The 25,620-nt window shown below is 40.8% G+C and overlaps 1 protein-coding gene across 5 annotated transcripts in view; it reads left to right on the top strand.

Moving 5' to 3' along the window:
• TRERF1 (transcriptional regulating factor 1) overlaps positions 1-25,620 on the top strand; it is a 101,383-nt gene that overhangs the window by 24,502 nt on the left and 51,261 nt on the right. For all 5 annotated transcript variants that reach the window (XM_048938394.1, XM_048938399.1, XM_048938395.1 and 2 more), the window contains exon 2: positions 3,583-3,638. The gene's annotated coding sequence lies outside the window, so the exon portion shown is untranslated. The remainder of the gene's footprint in view (positions 1-3,582; positions 3,639-25,620) is intronic.

Genomic DNA, 25,620 nt, shown 5'->3' on the forward strand with positions numbered 1-25,620 from the left:
ATGTGAAAAAGTTGAGCATGGCAATACTCTGGGAGAAGTCAAAAGTGGGAAATGGAAGGACTGATGCAAGCCTGGGGCAGTTGGTAGGAGAACTTTCCCAGCATTCATGCATTTGAGGCCTGTCATGAGGGGGAGCTTCTGTCGATCCATCTGTCTGTCCATCTATTCCTCCATCCTTGCCCTTCAGCACCCTCCCAGTGCAAGTATCGTGATGTTGCATGCTTTGCAGGTGATACATCTGCTGCTGTCTGCCTCCTTCCACAACAGCACCAGCCTCTCCAGCACTTCTGTTTCCCTTGAAGAACCAGCAATAGCGTTGTGGTCCCCAGGGTGTCCTGCTGCTGCCGCCAAATTAGAGTATTTCTCTCAATTAACCGCCAGGCAATCCTTCTCCTCCCCATCCTAATGGGGAGTGGTTAATAGTTATCATTTGCTAATCTAGGCATCTGGAAGGTTTGTTCTCAATGGACTGCAGTCTGGAGATCTCGCTGCTTGTTCACTTTGTAGGCCCTGCAGCTGGGTGGGCAGTAGGTCCACGTCAAGGGTTTATGGGCTGTGGCAGTCCACCTGCTGCCCTCCACACTTCCTAGCATAGACCTGGCATGGGGTGGTCTGCAGGATTGAGGCTGCTGGTGTGGCTGGTCATGGGCAGCATCACAGCACTTAGGAAGCCTGACAAGCACCCTGCACAAATGCAGTGGTTTTGGCTGGATATGGTAAGGATTTTCCCTGGGGATGGCATGGGAATTGTTGCTAGCAGGCATCAGATGTGCAGAGGTCTGTACAAGAGGAGCAGTGATTCCTCTCAGAGAAAGGCAGAGGACGGGAAGCACAGCCATTCAAGGGGCTGTTGGGTCTGAATGGGTCTGTGCAGAAACACACCATGGGGCTGAGCTTCCCTGTTCAGACACGCCTGTGTTCACGTTCCAGTCGGGCTCAAAGAGAACAGGAACAGCACCATCTGTGTCCCACTTTATTTTTAAATAAGGTAAAATTCTGAATGCCAACCATCTGCCAATGGCAGCACATCCAATGTGTGTTGTCTTGTCCGAGGTGGAGAAGGGACATGGCGTAGTGGATGAGAGAGCTGCAGGTGTGTGGGCCAGCTGCTGGGCCACAGCAGCACTGTGGTATGGCCTGGTGTCTGCACTGCTGCCTTCTGTTGTGCCAAAATAGTAGTACACAGCAGAAAAGGACTTGGGTCCCTTCCCATTGGTAGGATCGACAGCACTTCATTTGGGAAACTGAGGAGAAGGTGTTAGCGTTTCTGTGGAGGGTGTGCAATGTTGGTGTGGTTTGGAACTGCCAGACTGATGAATGAGACAAGGAGATAGTCATCACTTTTTTTTTTTCCCCCTTGTAGCCTGGTCACAGGGCATAATGTTGCTTTGGAAACAGTTTAGATTGCGGTTTTGTACAAGTTGGCTATTAAAATAGGTCCGCTATCTTGATGGGAGATAGTATGAGCCCTTAGCCTGCTGCAGGAATTGAGCAGACTCATTTTGCTTTCATAATTTTCCTCCCAGGTCCTCTCAGCAAATTCCCCATCGGTTTTGATTTGCTTCTGAAAGTGCTTTTCCTGAAGTCAACAAGCCTTGTTCAGTGCAGTACTTCTGTATCAAGTGCTGAGTCTGGTCCCATAGATCTGGGTGAATGTCAGCACTAACAGGGCAGTAGAGAGTTAAAAATAATTAAAAAAAAAAATATATATATATATATATTTATTTAAATATATAATATTAAAAAAATTAATTAATATATATAAATATTAATTAATATTAAAATTAATATATAAATTAATTAATATATATAAATTAATAAATATATAATATATAAAAATTAAAATATTTACATTGGAAGCTGCAAAGCATTTGCTCTTTGAATAAAACAAAATTCCCCATTGTTCTTGTACAGTTGTTGCAGTCTGTCTGAAAATAGCCAGAAAGAGGTTGAGCCATGAGGAAAGTCAGGGCTGGCGGGAGAATAGGAGGACAGTGATACTCTGCTGGCCAGTGGCTTTCCAATTCCTCAGACATTTTCTGTCGTGAGAGCTAAAGACTCCATTGTACAAAAAAGTACCTTCAGTGAGATGATGTTGTTAAGGTGTTTCTGGTAATGCCAAAACCAAAATGATCAGTGGCCTTATGAATAAAAAGTATTTCTGAATGAAGCAAATGGCAACTGAGAAGAGGAAATAAGAGGAGTGAGTAAGCTGCGTCAGTGAAGATGAGGAAATTGTGTTCAGTGTATGACAGGTTTCTTTTTAGCTCTACAAGCTAGTGCTAATTTACACATAACAAAAAGAAAGTATACCACAGAACAGCCTCAGGACCCCAGCTCACAGCAGCCCTCCTTACTGGGGACCTGAGTACCTTTTTGTCCTGCTGGTGGGGAGGTGGTGGCATGAGTTTGTGCTTTAAGCATGGGAATGCTCTTTGCAGAGTCATTACAGCAAGCATAAGTGAACATGAAAATAATTAGCTTTCAGTCCTTCAATTCCTGCCATATCTCCCCTCGGATAACTGGGCTGAGAAATGAGTCTTAAAAAGACACCATCCCTATTCTCTTGAAGTGTCCCACTTCATGTACATGTTTCTGATCTTTTTCAACCTGGCAGTGGACTAACAAGTTCTGGTGCTGGTGGGCAGAGCAATGAAAGCGTTAACAGGGCATGTGGAGGGGTTTGTCTGGTGGTATTTTAGCTCCTTGGCACACACTTCTCTCTCTAGGCAGTCTCTTGAGCTTTTCAAGGTGTTTTTATTCAACTGGAAGTCTCCTGTCTGCCCTTCTGGCTCACTGTCTGGCTGAGTTTTGCAGGTCATGCCTCCTTTACTTAACTGTGTCATGGCAGAGTTTGCTGTTGCCGTCAGAGCCCAAGTCTATCACAGTTTTAGACAATTAATTCTAACATTGCAGCATTGTTCGTGATACTCTTTTGGGATTTGAGGTATGCTAAATTGCATTATGCTTACCTGAAGAAACTTTGTTTCCTTGGAAGATTGGTTTGTAAGGGTGGTAAAAAAAAATTAAATGCACTTGATCAGAGTAGGCATCATTTAAAGTTTGCATGAGAGCTTTGTTCCATCCATGTCTTGCATGCTTTGCTGTATTTAAGAAAGTCTGTTCTGACAGTTTTTTGGCCTGCAGATAAAAGGTGCAATGTACCCTGGTTTGATATGCTGAAAATTGTCTCCACAATGTATAAGGCTGCTGTGATTATTTCTAACCATTACCATTGGTCTCATTTTACCACTGTGCACATTATATAATTTGATGTTCATTTAATTTAATGAGAGGATGCTGCAGACTTATTTATGACTCGGGAGGGCAACCTGTATGCCTTGGCCACCTCTGTTAACCTTTCCAAAGGAGGAAGAGCATGTTTCTTACAGAACATGTTACAACATCATTAATACCTTTATATCCAGGTTTCCCAGATTGCTGCAGACAGGAGGGCAATTTGCCTGGGGTGCAGATTATACTGGAATGGAAGTAGAAGTTTGACTTCTTTCTTGAATTGCTTGTTAGTCTTTTGTTGTAAAGTTATGGCGTGGTATTAATGGACTTTTCCTTTTGTTGCAGATGGAATTTTGTGACTGGCTGGATTCTGAATAGGGCAAGGAGATGTGTCTGATAAGGTAAGAGAGAGGGTAAGATAAACATCTTACACGAAACAGTCTCACTGGTCTTGCATTCTGGTTGGAGACAACTATTTCATTCCCTGTCAAAAGTCTGCAAATGACTGAGGTGCTTATTTGTACGTTGTCTGTTGCTGATCCTCTGAGCAGAGATTGTTTTGGTTCTATCTAGCTTCTGTCCCTCTCCTTTCTCCTTATGGATTGATGTACAAAGTCTTGACAATAGAAATGCCAGTCTGTCAGGCGTGGGTTTTAGGCAGATTGGTTATACCTATCTTAGCATTGTAGAGCTTTCTTAAAGTTACAAGTGAGGTAAAAACCTTTTTGTTTAGGTTTGGGATTTTCCCTCCTTCCCTCAGGATATTTGAAAAGTAAAAAGATCTTTGAGCTGTTTTAGCTTCTATGCTTTGAAACTTGTTTTTCCTGTTGCAATATTTTCAAAAGCAGATAGTTTTTATTAAGATAGAATGTGTATGAGTTAATACCTCTAGGTCTGAGTGTGAAACAAGAATTTTCTGTCACTGGTGTTCTGAAGGAAGCTGTATGTTTGCTGATTTTTAATAGCAACATTTAAAAGAAAAAGATGGGTTCAGATAGAAACTGGAAGATAAAAAGTTTCTGGTCCAGATGCTTTCACTGGTGGAGAGGGCTAGGTGTCTTTAAAGCTGGAAATGTTGGAATAACCATACTGGAACAACAAACAGCTGAAGATAGAAGTAGTTTGATGCAGGCACTATTTTTCAACTTGCAGTCCATCTAGCTTGTCACTTATCCTGCTCATTCATTTATGTATTTCATTTTGTCTCCTGCTGTCCTGCGCTTTGTGTAACTCAGAGGCCTCAAAATCCCTATTGTTCTTTGAGGCTGTTGGTTGGAAAGTGTAGTGAAAAGAGCTGAATGCATTATGTCATTACAAGAGGATCAGGACTAAAAGCCTTTTTCCTTTGATTCAGAGATTTAGCTCTTGTAGCCAGACTTGATTTATTTTTTTTCCATTTCAGTTTTGTTTGCATAGCGGAGTTGGAGGGTGGCTACCCATGCAAGAATTGAAAACTAAGGTGGCTCTTAGCCCAGCATGGAGTATGCAAGAATCAAAGGCTCACTTGTTTCTTAGTATTCAGCCAATGTCAGACCTTTTCCTCTTTGTCCATTCAAACCACACCCTTTCACACCACCATTGAGTTGCACTATGAGTATGTAATTTAATGTCTCAGGAGACCACCTTTGAGTAGACAGTGTGCACATAGCTGGTAAAATATAGCTCTTCAGGTGAGAGGTCTGGCAGTCTGCAGTGCTATTATGTAAATGCATACTTTGCTTGTTATGTAAACCATCTTCTTCACTCGCACATGTTGGAACTGGCCTACCTGTGTTCCAAGAGTGGATAATTACATCTGCATTCAGGACTTCTTAGAGTGTTCAGCTCAGCTGAACTACCATCCCCTTGTGTGTTGACCATGTGTCACATGGTGACCACAGCCATGGTGTTGCCGTTGCCCATGCACAGCCAGTGTGTGAAGTCAAACACGGGTTAACTATGAATGCTTGTGTTCAAGCTGGTTTGGTCTAGCAAATTCTGTTGATTTTGGAAATAATTTTATTTTTCTGGTGCGAATGCAGTGCTTTTGTGTGCACTGCTTTTGCACACAAGTTGGACTGTGCCTCAGTACTCACTCAGCTGCTTGCTTTCCTAACGCATTGCTCCTAATACTTACTGGATTGATGTAACTCATTCATTTGATTTTTTGTTTAAAGCATTGCTCTATGCTGCAAAGTGGATATTCATGAATCTGTGCTCTTTAAACTGTGCAGTTTGATTTTTTTTTTTTTCTTTTTTACTTGCTCTCTCCTTATCTTATAAAACAGCCACTGAGGGACCTTTGCATCTTGAGCATCTTCTGCAGCTTAAGGCATTGACACCTTTTCTCACCATGGCTTTATTGCCAGCCCCAGGCAGGTACGAATAGCGAGTCAGGTCCCTAGAAATCATAGAATTGGCTTTGAAATGAGATTCTCAGAGAGTGAAGTTAGCACTTCCCTCTGGCTCTCATCTTTTACCTCTAGAAGACTGTGTCCTCACTTCATGTGATACCATTTCAGGGTTGAAATTAATCTGGAGCTATGAATGTCTGTGCCTTATTCTCTTCTCTTGGCTTTCAGAGGGGCTTCATTTGTTCCTTCCCCAGCAGCCTGGGGCAGAAAGGTGCCACTGTCCTACTTCCTATCTTCCTGCCTCGCAGGAAGAAGTGAACGGTCCTATTCAAACTCTTGCCACCATTGTCAGCTGTTCCTTGTTCTTATATGTATGTAGTTTTAATGGATATTTCCTAACCTGTTCCCTGCTACCACTCCTTCTGCTGTATGATGAAACATTCACGAGATCATCGTGAGACACGATGGATGCCAGAGCTCTCACCCAGCCTATTCTTTTCCTTTCCTTTCCCTGTATTTCCTTGTGACTTTCTCCCTTCCTTCCAAGGAGCCCAAGGCCCTTGTGAACTGCAGGGGCTGTCTGATGATTTGGATCAGAAACATAAAATCATTCTATAAGACCTAATCTATTTTCAGAGGTACATCTGTGAGATAAAAATGGCTTTGATCATTGAGACAGCGTTGTGTCATACTGAAAAGGAAATGACAAGGAAGTAACTGTAACCAGGCCTACTTTCACCTTCCGTTAGCTTAGACTTGATGGATTGCTGCTCCAAGGTCACTTGTCTTAACAGTTCCAAATTAGATTGCCAATTAATATTGATCATCTGAAAAGCAGTGTGTTGATGTATATTCTGTTATTAATAGCTAGGGCATGCTGTGTTAATGCATTTTATAGTAGCAATCTGTTTTGCAAACATTTCTGGTTGTTCTTTTTGAATGATTCTTGGCAGTGAAAAACACTTGCTTAATACATTGAGGACTACAGCATCTCACTGAAGTGTTTATGTTGGTTTTTCTTTTTTTTTCCCCCCTCCATATTTTGGATGTTCTGTTCTTGTTTTTTACAGGGAATAAGAAGTGGTTTTGATGAGACCAGACTGAGGTGAAGTGAGAGAATGATTTCTGTCTAATCTGGTTGTGCAGTGGAGTTTCTTCTTATGTTAATGCATGTACGTGCAGAATTTTGGCATCACTGTTGGATTAGAATTACTAATTTCCTTTGACATTGCTTATGAATATTTTTGTCTCCTTAGAAGACATCTTAGAGAAGCATTCAAAGTAAGAGAGTTTGTTTGAATAAAAAAATAACAGGTATTTTGAGTTCCCTTTCTTGTGTTATTTGGTTGTTTTGTCACAGTACGTGGAAAGTACCTGGAAAGTACAGGGAGGAAAATGGGAAATCTCTCATGCATAAGGAAAAACTTCTAAATAATGGAGTTTTGGGGGGAGAAAATATCTACATAAGTGTAGACATCAAGGTAAATGCTTTTTCCTTTTCTTTTTCTTCCAGAAAATTTGAATATTTGCACAACTTGATGTTGCAAGTTGTAAATGCTTAACGCTTCTGAAAGAATAAATTACTTCAGTGCCTGACTGTGTAGATAACTGTCAGCTTCAAAGGATGAAGTGAGTTAGAAGGAATGTCTGGAGAACTCAGGGCTGGCTAATATTAGGCAGAATACAGAAAGTGGGAGAATATATTGAACTAACATAACAAAGATCTAGTTATAAGTTTATGTATAAGTTAAGACTAATCATGTTATGAAGAGCAAATTTCTGTGGTTCTGCTTTTAAAGTGGAATACTCACTTCCCCCTTCCCATCTCTGTTGCACTAGGTTTCCCAGGCTTGCTGTTGTAAGATCAGTGCTTCTGTAAACATGCAGATGGACAGTTGACCTATCCAATGTTTCTGAAGCTATTCTTATGACAAAGGTCACCTTTCACTGTAGGGTATTCACATGGTGAACTGTGTGGTTCTGTAGGATGCAGGTAACTTTGTCTGCAGTCTTGATCAAACAACTAAGAGAAACTGAAATCAGCTCTGTAAAACACACAGTTAAGCTTTGGGGCTGAAATGAAAAGAGCCATTTCACTTTTTGCTTGAAAAGTGAACTGATCTGAAGTTCCCCTCTGAGTACATAAGCACAAACAAGATGGAGTGCATTTGTCATTGCACGTTGGATTGAGTTGCATGTTACCTATCTCCCGCTGCCCCCCGGCACTGTCTCTATTGCTTGCATGGCTGCTCAGTGAGCCAGCGCAGGGCACTAGCTCTTACTTCTCCTTAAAATTATTTTTCTGGCCTGAGTCCCTGGGCTGTGTGCATCCATCAGGAGATGGGGTGTGCAGAGCAGGTGACCTCCACCTGGGGAGCGTTCTGCGTGCCCACTCTGCCAGACGAGTGTGAAAATAGCCCTGGAAGCCAGGAACTTGTAACTGCAGCTCTGCTAATGACTACCCCGTGGTTTGGGGCAACTCCCTCGGTCCTCTTTGAGTCAGCTCCCCTTTCAGTAACAAAGTGATAATACTCCTTTGTAGCATATTGCTGAAATGATTAATTGTTGTATATGATGCTGTAAGTATCAAGATCCTACCGTGTATCGTTATAATTGGTGCAAAGTGGCCTCTCTCAAATCCTGTTCAGAAACCCTAGCTACAAAAAACACAGAAGGTTTGGGGGTTTGTTTTTCATGGGGGGTTTTTTACCTCTTAACTTCTGAAACAAATCAAATTGACTCTCGGTACTAAAACGTTAACCACCAATACCAGCCATCTGGATCGTGCCCTTCTCGCCTTACCTTCTTCCTCCCCACATCTCTCATGGCTTTCTACTCTTCATACCATTTTTTTCCTAACTGAATTAAAGATAGGGTTCTGGGAGAGTTAAAAGGGAAATTTTAGTTGAGGCTGATGGTGAAATTCTAGCAGAGAGGCTAATGCTTCGCTGCTGATGTAGAGAGAGAGATAGGGAAATGTTCTGCTTTTCTTTCTCTAAAACTTGTTCTGGGCGGAGTCTGTGCAGTTTCCAAACTGGCTTCTCTTGCCAACCTGAAAAGTGCCAGTAAATCAAGGGTTGGAAAAAAAAAAAATAATAAAAAAAATCCAAACATTCTAAAAATACTGGGGAGAACGCAATAAAGGAAGAGTTGCAGAATTCACATTTGAGATTAAAGTTAAAACACCCTAGATATTTAAAGCAAGGGAAATATTAGTTCAGATACCCAGATTGAGCAGCTGGCTATGCTCTGAGAATACCCGAGGTTTGCTCACTGTTAGTCTCCCACAGAAAACGTTCTCTCTTGGTTCGTATTGACCCTCAGCTGCAAGTGATGAATTCCTGTGATAGGGGTAACTTGTCATTTGTGGACTTCGTAAATGCCAAGGAATGGGCTGTAGTTTTAGAAAATGTGTTCTGTGGAATACATTTATTGTCCCCCAGAATGTGCCTCCATTACCTTTCTACCTGTCTTACTAGTGCAGATCATGAACCCTCACTTGGTGACTTTAATGGAAAGTGTGTAACTTGTATTGTTACTTTGTAGAGTTGCTCACTCTCTACTATAAATGACAGCGTGCAACATGTTGCAGTTGAAAATTACACTCACTTTCCTCCAGGAGAGTTACAGAAGTTCTGTTTTTTTGTGCTGTGTATGTTCTTGTGTTCTTTGATTGTAATAATAGTGTTTTGTTAAGAATGCATCCGTGTGGCGAACTCTTTTATCTATTTATCCATAAGGTGAATGTAGTATAATGCCTTGTATAATGCCTTGTCCAGGTGTCCTTGTTTAATGCAAGTTGCTATGAGCTGAAAAGCGGGGAGAAGATCTTAGCATTAAAAGCTGTTGTGCTTAGATCTGCCTTCAGCAATTGCTTGGGAAGTTCACTTCATGTCCCTTAGCTAGCCACACAAAAATGTGAGTCTCCAGCACTGGTTATTATTAGTTAGAGCAGCAGAGCTGTGGCTTGCAGTCTGTCCTGGGGCACTGGGAATATCCTTAAATACCTTGAGTTGAGGTCATAGAGAACGTTAAAGACCTGGAATGGTGAACTTTGGTTTTACTATTTCAGTAGTGCACAGGGAACAGCTTCTGCTTCTGAAGTTGTCCTTCAAGAGCTAAACTGGCCGGCTTTACCTTGCTGCAGAGATCTGCATGTCCAATGTATGGCATTGCTACAAAGTGGGGAAGATGTAAACACCAGAGGAATGGGACACAGCTTTAGTCAGCTGGATGAGATGAAGTGTTTCTTGTGGATACTGCATCTTGCCAGCTTGCTGCTGATAAATGTCTGGGCATACTGCACATCGTATCAATTAACTGTAATTACATAGAGGAGATTAATTCTGAACTCTTCAAAATGTTTTCTTTGCCCAACAGCATCTTTTTGGGCTTAGTTTTGACTAATGCATTCTTTATCTTTTGAGTAAATTTTTGTAGAGACATCTAGCCATTTTGTCACCGAGTCACTGATAGCCGTTATCCTCTTGGATAAAGCAAATACGCTGACTCTTTAACTCTCAACATAAAATGTGCTGCTGCTTAGTTTTTAAAATCTTTAGCTATTCTTGTGGTGTTTTCTTTTCTTCGGTGAACAGAAGAGAAATGCGTGTTGTTCTTGCTGCTGTTTATCTTAGATAATAGCTCTCCCTCCCACCCTACCTCATACAAAATCGTGTTCTTATCCATCCAGTGGCTACATTTCCTTGCTTAGCTGCAGGATTGTACAGGAAGTTCTGTGTCTAGATTGTGCCTGCTATGACCCGCAGGCTTTTTACATTGTTGCCCAGGGGTATTTCTTGTGATCCTCTTTTTATTCATATAAGTTTGTAACTTTTGCATAATTGCTGTGTTTAAAACTAGTTGCTGTTTGGGTAAACTATACATAAACAGAAAAAGCCTTTATCAGAAAGTAACTGGATTCCGTTATTGCTCACTGTTGCTTGAGGTTGTGTGTTCTGTGCAGACAAGTGACTTCACACCTTCTTTCAGATCCTTGGTAAAGGCGATAGCTAGCATCCTCTCAGGACCTGAAAACAAAAAATTATGAGAGGAAGTGGGGTACACAGTGTCATTAGAGATAATGCTTAAAGGATTTTGACTCCCTAAATTGAACAGCTTGTACTTTCCAGATGGGGATTGTGTGACCATAATTACATCTTTGGATTCTTTGTTTTAAACATTGCATATATGTGGGGGAACGGCTGTTTTGTTTTTGCTAAGTAGCATTTTCTAGAGAATTGTATTCATGCCACTTGTGTTCTTTTTGAAGGTAAAAATTTAATGTTGCTGCTTTTTGGTTTTTTTTTGGTCTAGTTTTTATGGGTTTGTGTGCCAGACAGTTGCGTAGTAGCATCAACTAATAGTCAGAATGTACAGTCTCATAAAAACTTGGCTAAAACTAAATTAATAGCTCTCAGTTTCCTGTGGGCTTTTTGTTTGTTTGTTTGTTTTTGTCTGTGTGCTGCTTACCAATAAGGAATAGTGGACCTTTTTTCTTCTTAGTAGAGTTATTTCCAACTTTTATTTTGTTGAAGTAATTTTGTTAAACAGGAAGAAAAAAGTTAAAGTTCAAAGGGAATTTGTCTGCAAAGTGTGCAAACAGGGCTGGGTTCTTTTTTCCCCTTCCATTTTATCAAGAGGTAAAAAAGCTTGTTGCTTGAGTACTTCATTAGCCTTTTGCTTTCAAATGCTGAGCCTTAACAGTATGCTACTTTAATGAGTCATTTTAACGATTGCCTGTGAGTATAGTATTTGAATACCTCTTGGAGATTAAAAAGGTCAATGCCTTTGTTTCCACAGGGATGTTTTACTCACACTCTTTTTATGCATCTCACTGCCCATTTGTGACTTAAGGAATGTGCTTAGAGCAGCCCAGGCAGTCTGTGGGAGCTGGAGGCATGGAAGCCTCCCACCAAAGCCATCTTTTTGTGGCTAGGGAATACTCTTCTTTGAATCTGTCTTTTGTAGGCTTAGATAGATTTTACCCAGGTAGTGGTGTCACTTCAATCCTCTTCATTTCTAGTTTGAAAATGTGAATATCATTCTGATTACATGCTGCTGCTTACAAAAGGAAAAGTACACATCCACTAGCCCTTCTCCTAATCAGTGTGTTTTAGACAGGCAAATTAGTAGTCTTTTGTGTCATGCTTAAACTTCTTCCAGATTTCTTAAGTAGACAACTTGGAAGAAGAAACTCTCCTTTTTCTCTCCACTTTCCTCTGCTAGCTTGTTACTTACAAAACAAACAAACAAAACAAAGCAAAACAAAGTAATATAATGTTCTTTTGTAGCCTTAATGGAGGGAGAAGTCTTCTCCTGAGAGTGTCCTCTGAAATTGAACTAGTTAGACCATCACTCTCACAAGCAGATCTCAATTGAGGTAGAACTCTGACAACACTATTAGGATATCCAACAAGCTTTTACTGAGTGAAAAACGTGCTTGGAGTATATTTGTGCATCTTCCTGTAAAACTTCTGCCTTTAATAGGATTTTGGATGAACCTTGCTCCCTGGAAACGTTCCATTTACACTGAGTATCCCTCAAGGGGATTCTGCATTCTCTCTCTAGCAATAGATGGATGCACATACCATGGATCACTTAATTGGGGAAACCAGCTGTTCTTGAGTTTTGGGTTGGGAGTTGGAGCTGTGTCAGAGTGTGTTCTTGTTTCTCTCCAATTTCTGGGCATGATGTGAGAGAATGAAAGAAGTAGGATGGCATGCTCTGAATACCGCAGTGAGAGGGGAGTCTTGGATTGCTTTGTGGTTTTAAGACTTCCTGAGAGAAAGAAAGGAGATGAATCCTATTTTGTGTTTAATTTAGCCTCAAGATACATAGCGGTCATCTGTAGATTAATCTGAAGTTCAACCAACAGTTGCTGGTGAGACCTATTATTGTGTGAGATTTGAGTAAAAGTAGTAGTGGCCATCATTTAGGAAAACCATAGCTGGCAGTGGTTAATGATGAGGTATTATCTTGTGTGACTGAAGTATTTTTGTTGAAACAAGACTGAGGATTTTGTGTCCCAGTGCCATGGTGATGGATCCTTGTGTGAGAATCAAATAATATTCTTTATGCTTTAGTGAGTCATGTGCAGTTAGGAGCTCTTGTGATGTCTGCAATGTAAGACAAGTTTATGCTCATTTGACCTGCCTTCTTTTCATATGTGATTTTGGTTTTCGTTACTGGTTAAATTTGAAATCACTTCCTTATTCAGATGTTACCATAGTATTATAATGTTAATCCTTTTTTGGTTGCTTGTCCTCTCTTTTGTATGCTTACATTTACTTCTTATTAAAAAAAATACAATTGCGCAGTTACATAAAAATTGCGCCTGAAGAATAGCTGAAGATGAGAGAAAAGGACTGACCTATGTTCTTTTCCTCCTGTTTAAAACAAATTGAGACTTTTGTGATATTTGACTAGCAGTCCCTTGCATATCCAAGGATATTATTTTTAAAGAACAGATCCTGAGAGTATTCTTTTCATTTGGAACAGGTTAATATTAGCTTTTCATACTCAACTAGTGTGGCTGTTATCTGGAATGCAAAAACACAGCCACATAGATTGATGTTGGGAGAATGTTTTCTTTTGTGTAGGTAGTTTCCTTAAGAGATGGTGAAATTATTCCTTAATGATTTAACTATTTAACCTTGGAAAATCCTTGGGTGGGGGGGGAAGTTGTCTGGGAAGTTCTGCCAGTGACTAAAAGAGGAAAGACGAGGCTACATTTTCTGAAGTTAAATGTGGTGCAGGAAGCGCAGGAGCAAGCGTTGGTCAGGCATGTTGAAATACAGAATGAGTGTGGGAAGGCAGGACATGAGTTCTTCCTATGGTTCCACCAAGAGCCAGTTGCTTCAGTCTGACCGTGTCTCTGAGCTTCCACCTGTGTGGAATGAGTTAGAATACAAGCTTCAGATCTACAGTGAAGGTGCCAAATTAGTACTTTCAGAGGAAGATCACAGAGTGCTTTGAATAAAGCTTTACAAAGTGCAGAGTGTTCTTACTATTAATACACAATAGTTTGTGTGCATCTCTTAAACGACAGGGAAAATGGAACGTGCCAGGTCTGTGTAGCTAGAGAAACATTTGTTCATTGTTTTGAAATAGATGGGAAGTGCAGATGGAGAAGGGAGAAATGAATCTAGATATGGGGGAAAATTCCCATAGACTATCATAAATGGGATTTTGAACTCTTTTGTCTTATTGCCTCACGTCTGTAAATCTTTTCTGTAGATGACAGCTTTTCTGAGCACAATGAGGGCGAACACGGTGCTCACCAATGCAGAATAATGTATCACAAGAGGAAGCTGCTGCTGAAACATCTTATTTGAAGAAAATGTGACAGACCAGGAACTATTACAGTCCTTCTCTTAAATAGGAAATAAGCGCAACCACAAAAGACAAATGCAGTGCTAAGTGACTGACTAGAACCTATATTAGAAATTCGGTGTTTAAAGAAACAGTCTCTTGGCCTACTTGGTCATTTGGATCATACTTGAAAAGCTGCAAAATGCCCATATGCCAAAAACTTGGCAGAGAGTAATGACTAGCAGCATTTTAAGCTGTGTATCCATGGTAGGATTTTCCTTTCAGGCAATGACCTCATCTCCTACGCTCAGTAGACCTGAAGCTCAGGCATGTTTTGTAGTGAGGAGAGATCTGTGCTGTCCTTCTGGGACAGAATTGTGCTTGATCTGAGTTTCTGTCTACCTGGCCTGGGCTGCTTTCTGCAACCCCAGAAGTGACACTTGAAAAGATCTCTTGGTTTGTTTGAAGCCAGCTCATAGCGAATGGGAAAGATTAGCAGATGGTTGGAGCTGCTGATGTTTCTGTTATATTTTAGTTGGTGACAGTGAGGTGTGAACTTCCTGTGAGCAGGTGAGAACTGAAAACCCTGCGTTTTTCTTGTTTTGGATACTAGTGCACTCGGAAATGAAGAAATTACTACCTTTTGACTTAATGATGTGGATTGAAATAAAAACCCAAACCTCTTAATCAGAGAAGAGAGTCCTCAGCTTGGCTACTTAGGATCTACTGCATGATGATGCTGTTGCTCTTCTGGTAGACAGTTGGACATCTTTTGAACTATTAGGCTCTGACTAATTAAGTTTTTTTAAATATATGAGCTCTGGTAAGTATGTTGTTAGCTAATCAGTTAAATATTCTAGGCAAGGCTTTGTGAGTAGTAACTAATCTGCTGTTCAACTGGGGTTCAGTGAATAGCTGTACTGGTTTTACTGAAGCAGTGCTAACCTCAGGAGATGTGTTGAAACTTTGACCTTTGTTAAAAAGTTAAAGTTCTATTAAACTTTAGCCTAGGAAATGAACACTTCCAGATTTATATTAGTGTTTCCATGCCCTAAGTAAATCCTTGTGGGCTAAGCCACACTGGGTACTTGGGTTTTGATACAACCCTTGCTTTTCGGGAGTCATCTCAGAGTCTGTAACATCAACTGACTTCTGGCTCCTTTGACACTGGGTTCAGACACTTCTGCCCCTGTTCCTACTTGTGCATGCTGCTTTTCTAGCACAGCATCACAATGCTGGTGCAGTTTGTCTAAAAGATAGCTTTTGTACTCTTAAAAAAAGACAGAAAAGTGTAACTGTGCAAGTACTTTCATCTATTAACATGAATTCTTTTTGAGTCAAAGCATGGGAAGAACTATGTTCTAGCAAGTTGTACTCACTTAACTTCACGTATGTATGAATGTGTGTGTGTTTTTACATAAACAAGCAAACATTTTTTGTACTGGAATAATGAGTATTTGATATGATAGCATAGAGCAAAAGTTTATTATGCATATACAGATGAGATAAGTTAACTTGTTTAAACTGTATTGTAGACACAGTGCCCCTACATTTGAAAAAGTTTCATGACTCCGTGTAACTATATCAACATGTTTCCATCGTTAATTTCCAGCCTACAATTATATTATCTTTTGTCTAATGGAGCATCATCGTATTAAGTAAACTAATAACCATAATGTTAATGTTGCTGATGCTTTATTAGGTACTTTAAAGAAAAAAAAAAACAACAAACAAGCAACAAACCACAATCCTGCATGCACTTACCCAGGATTTATTTTAACTCATGAATCTTTTCTATGAGTGGGAACGTGAAGGCTGTGTTTAAAATGCCATATCCAGTGCTCAGAATGGAGCAGTATACAGCAGTATGCTGTGCTGTTGCTTGTGAGGACATGAAATGTCCTCTGTGAAGAGGAACAAATTTTGTGCCAGAATTTCTATTATGTGTGTGTTATGTCTGTACGCATTACACAAATAGACAAATAATGGCACTGAGTATAAATGAGTGATGAGGCAATGTAATTATTAGCAAAGGGGAGGGAGAAGTAACTGCCAGCTTTGAGTTGGAAGAACTGAGATAAAATTATTTCAGGATCACCTATAATGATTCTAAACAAAGTTACCTTTTGTTACATTTGAAACTGCCACCAACGATCAGGGGTATGGTAAATAATGATATGTCCTCTGTCTCACATGAGATTAATTCCCTTATTGTATAGACTTATTTGAGTAGTGCGTTAGCACAGACCAGTCCACCTCTGTACATTATGCAGAGGGAAGGACTTAGCTACATTCTGGAGAGCGTTTTGCATTGGAAAGAAGTTGGGAAGTTATAGTTAAACTAACAAAATACAGACCTTGTAATACTACTAAAAGACTCACTGCAGTCTTTGGACACAAAAGCTGAATGTGTACTGTAGGAATATATAGTATTACCAGTGTATAATAGAACAAAATCATTACTTGAGTGCTGAGTCCAGTACTTATGTGCCAGCTTTAGAAAAATATGCTTAAAAAAACCGACATGCATTTTCAGAAAGCTGAGAGATCGATTACAGTTGGAAAACCTGTTTCACTGTTAGATTTTTTTTTTTTAATTTAAAAAAAAAAAAAAAGGCCTAGCATGCCTACTTTAAGTGAAGTGGCTGAGCTGTATTTCACAAATATCTATAGAGGAGAGAGAAAACACAAAGCTCTCCAGTTTAGTAGGAGGAGGTGTAATGAGACTGAATAGCTGAAAGTTGAAGCCAGATGAATCTGGGCTAGTTGTAGCACACAAATTATTAAATAGGGTAAATTACTCACTGAAACAAATCCTTTTGAACGTGAAAGATTCCTGATCACGTGCTTGTGAATTGGAACTAGATGCTGTTAGCAAAAAGGATTATTGCTGATGTGTTTTTTCTGGTCATCAGCCCATCTTGGGAGGAAGGTCAGATGGATGGTCACAGTGGTCTGTTCTGCTTTCAGGGTTTGTGAAAAGGTGGAAGGGTCTGTGGAAGTGATCAGGGGATCACCTGATGCTGTGCAGTGACACAGTATCCACGTCTGATGCTTGTGCTTTTACCTATTACCAGTACCAGGCTGGTGTGTTTCTTTGTTTTGTTGTTTCTTTTTTCTTTGCCAAATTTGCTGCTTTCAAAAGAGGGAAAACAAGCATCTAGTCCTGCCTACCTGTCCATGTTAAGAGGGGCATCTGTAGTTAGAACAGGATAAGTTCTGTGATTGTTTATTTTCAGGTGGATGAAGGGATTCAGACAAATGAAGTTTTGCATCCATGCAGATATCTTGCTGGAGAAGAACCATTCAAGTAGAATGGAAAGCAAAAATTAAGTATTGAATGCTCTTTGTAAAACAGCAACTATTCCTACCCCCAGACGAATTTACAGTCAGGTACTTTATGCAGGTTTTGCTTGATCTTTTGTGAAATAGGTGTGCCTGTAGGGGTCATGGAAAAATAAAATCTAATGCGCTAGGAATCTTCCACCTATTAGAATGAATCTGTGTGACCTATGTCATTCACGACTTCTTTTTTTTTTTAGGGTGGCTGTTTACATATAGAAATAAAATTTGTCTTAATCTAATCTAAGGTAGAGGAGCGTTTCCATCACTGTGTCAAGTCTTTGGCACAGTTAGTACAATAACTGCTGCCCTAATTTTCCGCAGAAACATAGAGGTCACACTGCTTGAGTTTCCTGTCTGCTTCTGTGTTTGCTTCTTCAGGTCAAAGCAGCAAACACAAGGTAGAGCTATGCAACGCTGTATACAGGCAGTGAATGGAAGTTGTGAGTTCAGTGTTATTTACAGGGATAAAATTAAAATGTGCACAATTTTATGCCTTAAACAAGTGAGTAGTGCTTCTTGTGGCTGCAGTGACAATACTTGTGTAGAAATCCCTATACTGTGTTGGTGGGGGAGACTTTGAGCAGTGAAGTGATATCATTTGAGGAAAATTCAGTACCTGTTGCACATAGCTTCTGTTTCACTTGGTAAGAATGGTGGAGAAAATGCCACTGCCTGTTTTGGGGAACTGTCTGCTCTTATGATGCATATTTAGCATGAATTATTTATGGTACTTCATTGTAAATGGAGTGTTCTGTAGTATATTTGTAAATAATGAATTCTTTATGACAGGACATCTGTATCTCTGTTCTGTGGATCGTGTGTTACAGAACTGGTTTTCTAAATATGTTTCATGATAAGAGAGCTATTCTTTTTTCCAGGCTGCCCTGTAATAAAGTATTTTGTATTCCTACTCTATTATCCATTTTGACCCTGGCTTATAAATTATATATATAGGTAGAATTCTGTGCAGTTTGAGAGTTGACATGATGGTAGGTTTGTTTTATAATAAGAAACAGATATCCTTAGCCATTCTGATTTATTTTTTTTATGCTGTGTAAAATTAGGTTAGCGAAAGACTTGTGCACCATATAAATTAAGTTTTCTGCTTCTAACTTTTCTGAAACATACATTTTTATAAGTAAACAAATCATTTCTGGCAGTGCCACAGGTTTCTTGAGGTAATGAAAATGCCAAATGTAGTCTGCAGTTCAGAATGGTCATAAAAAAATGGGGAAGATTGCCTGTTTGTCCCACTTTGCAATGTTAGAACTAACCTCTTCAGTTGCTTATCTATACGATTTAAGTAGGACTGACTTGAAAGCTTGATCTGTGTAAGGCTCTCCTACTGTTTCCTAACAGGAAAGTAGTGAAACTTCTCTGGATTTTTGGGATAGTCAATGGAAGCACAGAGTGTAAACCACCTCCTCTGTACATTCTGCTAAATGTTATTACTGTACTTGAAATGTCCATCTTGGATACTTCTTGCCAAGAGGTTGCAGAAGGGACTTCTCTACCTGTTCATGTCTGCCATTTCCTGGCACAGTACAAGTAAACAGTGTTTGCATGCCTGCCAGTGCCTCCGCAGCTGAGGAATCCTCTGTTGTCGTCTGCCTGTGGTTAAAGATATGAGATGTTCTCTACAGGGAAGGTTTAGATTGGATATTAAGAAGACTTTTTTCATGGAGAGGGTGGTCACTGATTGGAATGGACTGCCCAGAGAAGTGGTGGAGTCCCCGTTTTGTTTTAGGGATGTGTGGCTATAGCACTAAGAGGCATGGATTAGGGATAGGACTCTATGTGGGATGATAGAACATCCTGAGTTGGAAAGGACACTTGAAGATCACCATATCTAACTCCTGACTTCGCACAGGAGCACCCAGAAATCAAACTGTGTCTGAGAGCAGTGTCCAAACATTTCTTGAACTCTGACAGCTCTGGGCTGTGCCCATTGCCCTGGGCGGCCTGTTCCATGCCCAGTGCCCTCTGGTGCAGACCCTGTCCCTACCCCCCAGCTGCCCCTCCCCTGGCACAGCTCCATACCATTTCCTTAGGCCTCTGTCAGCAGAGAGCAGAGCTCAGCGCTGCTCCTCTTCTTCCTGTGAGGAGCTGCAGCTGCCATGAGCCTCCCCTCAGCTCTTCTGCTCTGCGTAAACCCAGGGACCTCAGTTGCTTCTTACACACTTTGCCCTCTAGACCCTTTACTATTTTGTAGCACTCCTTTGGATGCCTTTTGTTAATTTACGTCTTGTTTGTACTGTGGCATCCAAACCCATGCTCAGTGCTGGAGTTGAGGCTACGCAGAGTGCAGCAGGCAGCCGCTCCTCTTGCCCAGCTGGCAGTGCTGGGCCTGGGGCAGCCCTGGATGCTGTTGGCCTTCCTGGCTGTCAGGGCATTCTCATGACTCTTATTCATCTTGCTTTTCTTGGGACTGCTCTCATCCCCCCAGTCTGTATGTACAGCCAGGGTTACCCCTTCACAGATGCAGAATCTTGCTCTTGCTCTTGTTGAACTCCATGTGATTGGTGATTGCCCAACTCTCTGAGCAGATTAGGTTGATAGACTTGGTGATTTTTCTCTCATTTTACGACCTCCCATGTGAGTGGAGTCAGAGAGCACAAGAGAATCAGCTACCTTGGAGGACTGCTGTTCTGCAGCCTAGTGGAGGGTCCTTGGGGAGCCACACTCACCTGTGCTGACTCACCCCTTTGGGCATCTGTAACATCATTCAAGTCACTGAAATGATCCAAGCTGGAAAAAAAATAAATACTACAAGGAAATAGTTTGCAAGCTAGTCCATTTTGGTGTCCTTCTGTGTTGCATGGCTTACAGATGATCCCTGCCAGCTGGGTAAAGAGTATGGGTAGCTGCAGGTCAGGGCTGAGGCATCTTTGGAACAGATCTTCTGTGGAAAAAGTAAAACTGAAAAAATGCACTTTCTTATTTTATTTGTTTTAATTTTTCAAAGAGGAGTGAGGAGTCTTCCCTCAAATCACCTGCATACCCCCCTGCCATCATCACTCAGTGCTTGGGCAGGCAGAAGGCGAGCCTGGTGCTCTGCTGTCCTCCCATCTCCCTCCCAGTACTTCTGTTACCACTTTATTTTTCCCCGTAACAATTCCTGGAGCTCAGTGTCAGTTACCAGTCGTCAGTTACTTGGTCCTGCAACTAATGCATTGCTAAGCCCCTTAATTCCTTCAGAAGGAGGAACAAGCTGATGCTTGAAGCCTGTCTGCCCTGCACTGCAGCAGTTGCCTAGCAGCCAGTGGGAGGCACGGTGAGGAGCATGCTGGTCCTGCACTGAATCATCTGCAAAGAGACATGAGAAGACAGTTATTACTGGTTATGCTCGTTAACGATTTTTGTCTGTCTCCTGCATGCATGTACACACGTGCGTGCTCTCACACATGCACAGTTACCTGCCTCTTGTTTCTTACAGGCTTTGAGGTGGAGGTTCCTGTGTTTGGGCAAAGTACTGAACAGTCTTGTGCAGCCTAAAGCAGTAAATGTAAGTGGCAGCTGCCAGGGCTTGACCCATGCCATTGTGAATACACTGCATAGAATGGCTTGGTTTAAAAGGACCTTAAAGCTCGTTGAGTTTCAACACTTGTGCCGTGTATAGGGTCACGTCCTTCTAGATTAGGCTGCCCAAAGTCCCATCCAGTCTGGCCTTGAACACCTCCAGGGACGGGGCATAAGTGCACTCAGGTCTCTTGAAAGAGCAAAGTTGCAGAGATGTTCAGCTGACAAGGCTCTGGTTTTGCGTGTCAGCTTCTACAGAATTTCCCATTTTTAGTTACAGGGTGCTTAGTGCTTCTGCTAACTTTTCTTCGGGGGCTCTGAGAGTTGCCCTGCCAAGTTGACTTCTGGTAGCCTCTTTGGCCTACTGCTGCATCCCTGTGCTGGGCACAGCGGCCTCTATGGCTATCAGAGCTGGGAGAAGGCTGTGTGTGCCCTGCTGTGGCCAGCCAGGTACCAATTGGCTGGAAGTTCAAATGGGTGGTGGGCTGTGACTTGAGAAGGCCAAGGTACGTTTTGTGTGCTGAGGCGCTGCACCTTGGAACAAAAGCACCCACTGAGGGGAGGAGGGTGGATGGGGATGATAATGCTGTTCTGTCTGTCTGGTTCCTTCTTGTTCCCATCCATACTGGTCACAGTATTTCCCATTATTCTGATCCAGTCCAGGCTTTGAACAGGAGTCAAATAAAAATGAGTACTGTCTAGAGTAATCTTGTCTGTGGCTCAAGATGTCTTTTGCAGAATTTCAGTTTTGCTCTAGAGGGTTTTCTGTTTTCTGAGGGTTTGAGCTGGAGGAAAGAAGGATGGGGAACATCTATAACCCCAATAGACTGAGTTAACTAGCTTGTTGCTCATCTTGCCAAGGTTGTAAGTGCCACTACTGTTCTGGAGCAAGGACTCTTTTCAAAGTGATACAGCTACAGCATGCCCAGTGCAATGAGATCCTTCCTTGTTTCCTTCTTCCCCAAGAAGCTTTACTTCTGACTGGCACCTCTGACTTCAGTGCAGTGAACGATGAAAATAGAGAAGCTGCTGGGTGCAGCAGGCAAATGATAGCTGGTTTCGTGTGTTGTTATACCTTTCATTTTAAGACAAGTTCCTAGATGGCAGTGAAGCTAGAATGAGAGGATTCAGCTTATGATTTATATGAATAAATACAGTGGATACTACTTGGATTTTCTTTTAAAAAGGATAATTGTGTTAATTTGCTTGAGACGCAATTATCTCAATGGGATTGATTTGTTTAATTAACTTGGGATGCCTGCAGGTTAAACAGTGAATATAAATAGGAGGACAATGGGGAATGCATCATTAATGTTTGTATTGCAGAAGCATTGACTCATATGTAAATGAAGTGCTGAAAGCCTGCCAGGCAAAGCTAGTTCTGGTGTGGTTTCAAGATACAAAAATCTCTCATGCTGTCATGCAGAACATGGGGTTCACACACTTAAGAATAAGTTGATGAAGAGTGTGCATTCCAGTACTAATGACAAAAATACTTTGCTCCCCTTGTGAACACCTTGTATGTGAACACTTGAGAAATTGCAAAGGGATAGAGGCTGAAGGAGGCCGTTTGTGTCAGACCTCTTCAGTGTGACAACCATCTCTTCTTCAGTTAATGCAGTTTTTTTTCCAAACATTGCAAAAACACTATCTTCAAATCATTTACGCTGGGTCTAGCGTCCCTAGGCTGAAGCCTCAGTAAAGCTTCATCTATCTTGTTCCCAGCTTCCTCTGCTTTACTGTGGAAACACCACTTCGTACTTCTGAAGAGGATTAGGAATCCTAATGGAGCAGTTCTGCAACCTATGCTTGTCTTTTGCCTACCATTCAGGAGGGTAGTACCAGATACTTCAAAATGTTTTTCCTAAGGTAGCAGCTGTATTGAAGCCCCACTGTTGAAATTCTGAACCTGTTCTGTTTGATTCTGCGCTATGAAATTCTTCTACCCTGCAGGTCTTTCTCATACAATTTACTCATTGTCGTGGACTGTATAAAACTGTTATCTTTCTCTGAACTTTTTAGGTCTTCATCATAGCTTGTGGCAAAAGATGGTGCAAGTTGAGCAGTGAATAAAAATAAAATAAATAACAACAAAGCACAACCACAGAATGAAACCAACTAAACAGACATACACATTTCCTTTTAGCTGCTGTAAGCATATTGCTATTTCAAAGATGTCATTGCTTCTGCATGCAGAAAGTATATAGGAGCACTGCAGTCTTTTCTACACTTTTGGTGTTTTTTTCTGTTGTTGTGTGTGTGTGTGTGTATCTGTGATAATGTATCCATCTCCAGTTAGTGTGATTGCTTCAAACTTCTCAGCTTCCTTCTGTGCAGCAATCTTTTTAGTCCCTAATTATTCTTGTCTCCATTTTCTGAATCTTTTACTACATCTGCTGGTTCTTCTTGAGATCAAATGATATGAGCAGAACGCAGCATTCTGATGGGAACATGCCAGTGATGTGTGCTGCTGCACAACAGTGTTGTCAGTGTTATCCCTTAGATAATCAAGGGAACGCTTCCGTCTTTAGAATGGAAAAAGAATATTTCTCAGCTATATCTTCGAGTGTCTGAGCAGTGATTTTCTTTCATTTGCTGAACACTTGAATCAGCTATTGAGTTGCTCCAGAAGCGTTAAACCCAGCAAGTACTTCTTTCATTTAAATGCACTTTGCTTTTTATTGGTCTGCACTGGATTTAATTTGCCCCTTGGCCTGGCCTTGTGTGGTTCATCTGGAATTCTTTCTGGTTTTCTGATTTTGAACAACTGTAAATAATTTTGTCACCTGTGAGTTTCAGTGTTCAGGGTTTTTACTGTGGGATGGGGAGAAGAGGACATATTGCCTTCTTTCCAGTTTGTTTAAGGATATAAGAAATACTGCTTTGCCTGATGCAGAGCTGAGGATGTCCCCTCCCTTGATCTTTTCTTGCCTTACTGAAAGCTATTTCTTTTGTTCTTATGTATTTTCTTTGTCTCTGCTGCTTTCCAATCTACATAAATGCTCTTCCTAATAAAACTCAATTTTCCTAGTAGCCTAAAAGGATTTTGTCAAGTATTGTTTGCGAGTCAAATTCATAGCCTTTTAAAATATGTACTTGCATTGAGAAGTCCAAAATACTCATGAGCAATAAAGAAAAAAGTAGAAATTCTGTCTCTGTTGACGAAATTATGCTGGGGAATTATATCCTGTTGAAAATATTTGAATTATATGCATCAAATCTGCAACTCATGCACCTTCAAGACATTACTGCCTTTGTTTGCGTTGCCCTTTCTTATGTCCTAAGCACATTATTTATGGTTAGTTCTTTTTGAATGCAGAGAACTGTTTTTCTACATCTTTCAAACTATTTCTAGTGACTGTGTATGTCTTGCTCTACTATGTGTCTACCTGAAGGAGTCTTGTGACTTGGTTTTTCTGGGGAGGTTCTAGCTGGAATTTTGGATTGCAACTCTATAGGCTCCATTTAAAAATTCCTGAGTAATGTATTTAAGTCTACTGAAAATGGAGTCGCAAATAAACAAAAAAAAAATTGATGTTTTGGCAATCTTGAAGCCTCTTCTCAGATTCCTTTATCACAAGGGAAAGTACAGCTGCATGTTTTTCACTGCTCACAGGACTGTGTTTTAGCCACTGTATCAAAATCCATAAACTTACTTGCCATAACTCAAGTTGGCACTGCTCTGCACCCCGTGTGAGCTGTGCCAGGCTGCATGCAACCCATGGGTTGGACGTGCCTGCTCTAGTGTGCAAATGTATCATTCTCTCCTTCACGTGAAGTGAGGTTTACCAGGCTTTTGACTTTACTTAAGTTTGCAGAATAATACATGTTCATCTTTCTCAAGTAAGTACTACAAGGGCAAGCAAATGTGAGAACTCTCCAGCTTCTGTGGTGGTTTGGAGGTATTTTATGGTAGCATCCCAGACTGGTTGGATTAGTGTAGGATGGTAGCATCTGAGGGGATGATTTGAGATCTCTTCAAGGAAATGTTACATAAAATGTGTGAAAGATTTCTTAGTTTCTTTGAAGCTCAGGAGTTAGGTTACAGCAACTTTTCTTCGCAAGACACAGTTCCTGACCAGGTGATGTGACTTACAGTTAGAGGGTTTTGTTCATGCAAACAGGCATTGGTTCTGCCTTGAAACTACTGCAGGGAAAGTTATCTGTAGGAGGTTTGAGTTTTGCTCATTTTTAAATTTCTTATAGCATTGAGGTATTAAATAACTTAATACTGCAAGGCCTTATTCTTTCGTTTTTACTGCAGAAATGGCTTTTTTTTTTCCCCTTCTTTTTTTCCTGTGGTACTTTAGAAACACACATATTCGAGTAGAATTGAATTTGACTTGCATTTGTTTTTTTTCTTTATATTGTTGGCATTGAGTTATCTGCTTATTGGATACATTCTTTTCATACAGACCATCTAAGATGTCACTGAGGTAATGTATCCGTGCTGGATACTTTCCATCTGGACCTAAAAATACCATTCTGAAATTGAAAATGCTTTTTCCATATTGTGTTTTAAGGATTTAAATATTTTTTCCCTGTTCCACTGAAGTGCAGAAAATAGGTTGACTGAAAGGCTGACTATCAAATGAAATTTGTGCATGTTTTAAATAACTTTTCACATTGAATCTCCAGAGAATTTTCTCCCTCTATCTGCAGAAATGTCAGTGAAATTTATCTTAGTCCAAGTTTTTTGCCAGGAAGAAATCTTAAAAATGTGTGCAGTCATTCCCTTCACCCTGTTCTGAGTTCTTGGCCAAGTTGTGCCTCTTCTCCTTTCCCTTGGGTTCCTCTTCTTAGTGCTGCTCGTCCAAATGAGTTTGGGCTTGAGATAGGCAGACACATCTGCTTTCATCAGCCAGCTGTTACA

This window comes from Lagopus muta, chromosome 2 (genome assembly GCF_023343835.1).
Source record: "Lagopus muta isolate bLagMut1 chromosome 2, bLagMut1 primary, whole genome shotgun sequence".
In the NCBI taxonomy this organism is placed as follows: domain Eukaryota; kingdom Metazoa; phylum Chordata; class Aves; order Galliformes; family Phasianidae; genus Lagopus; species Lagopus muta.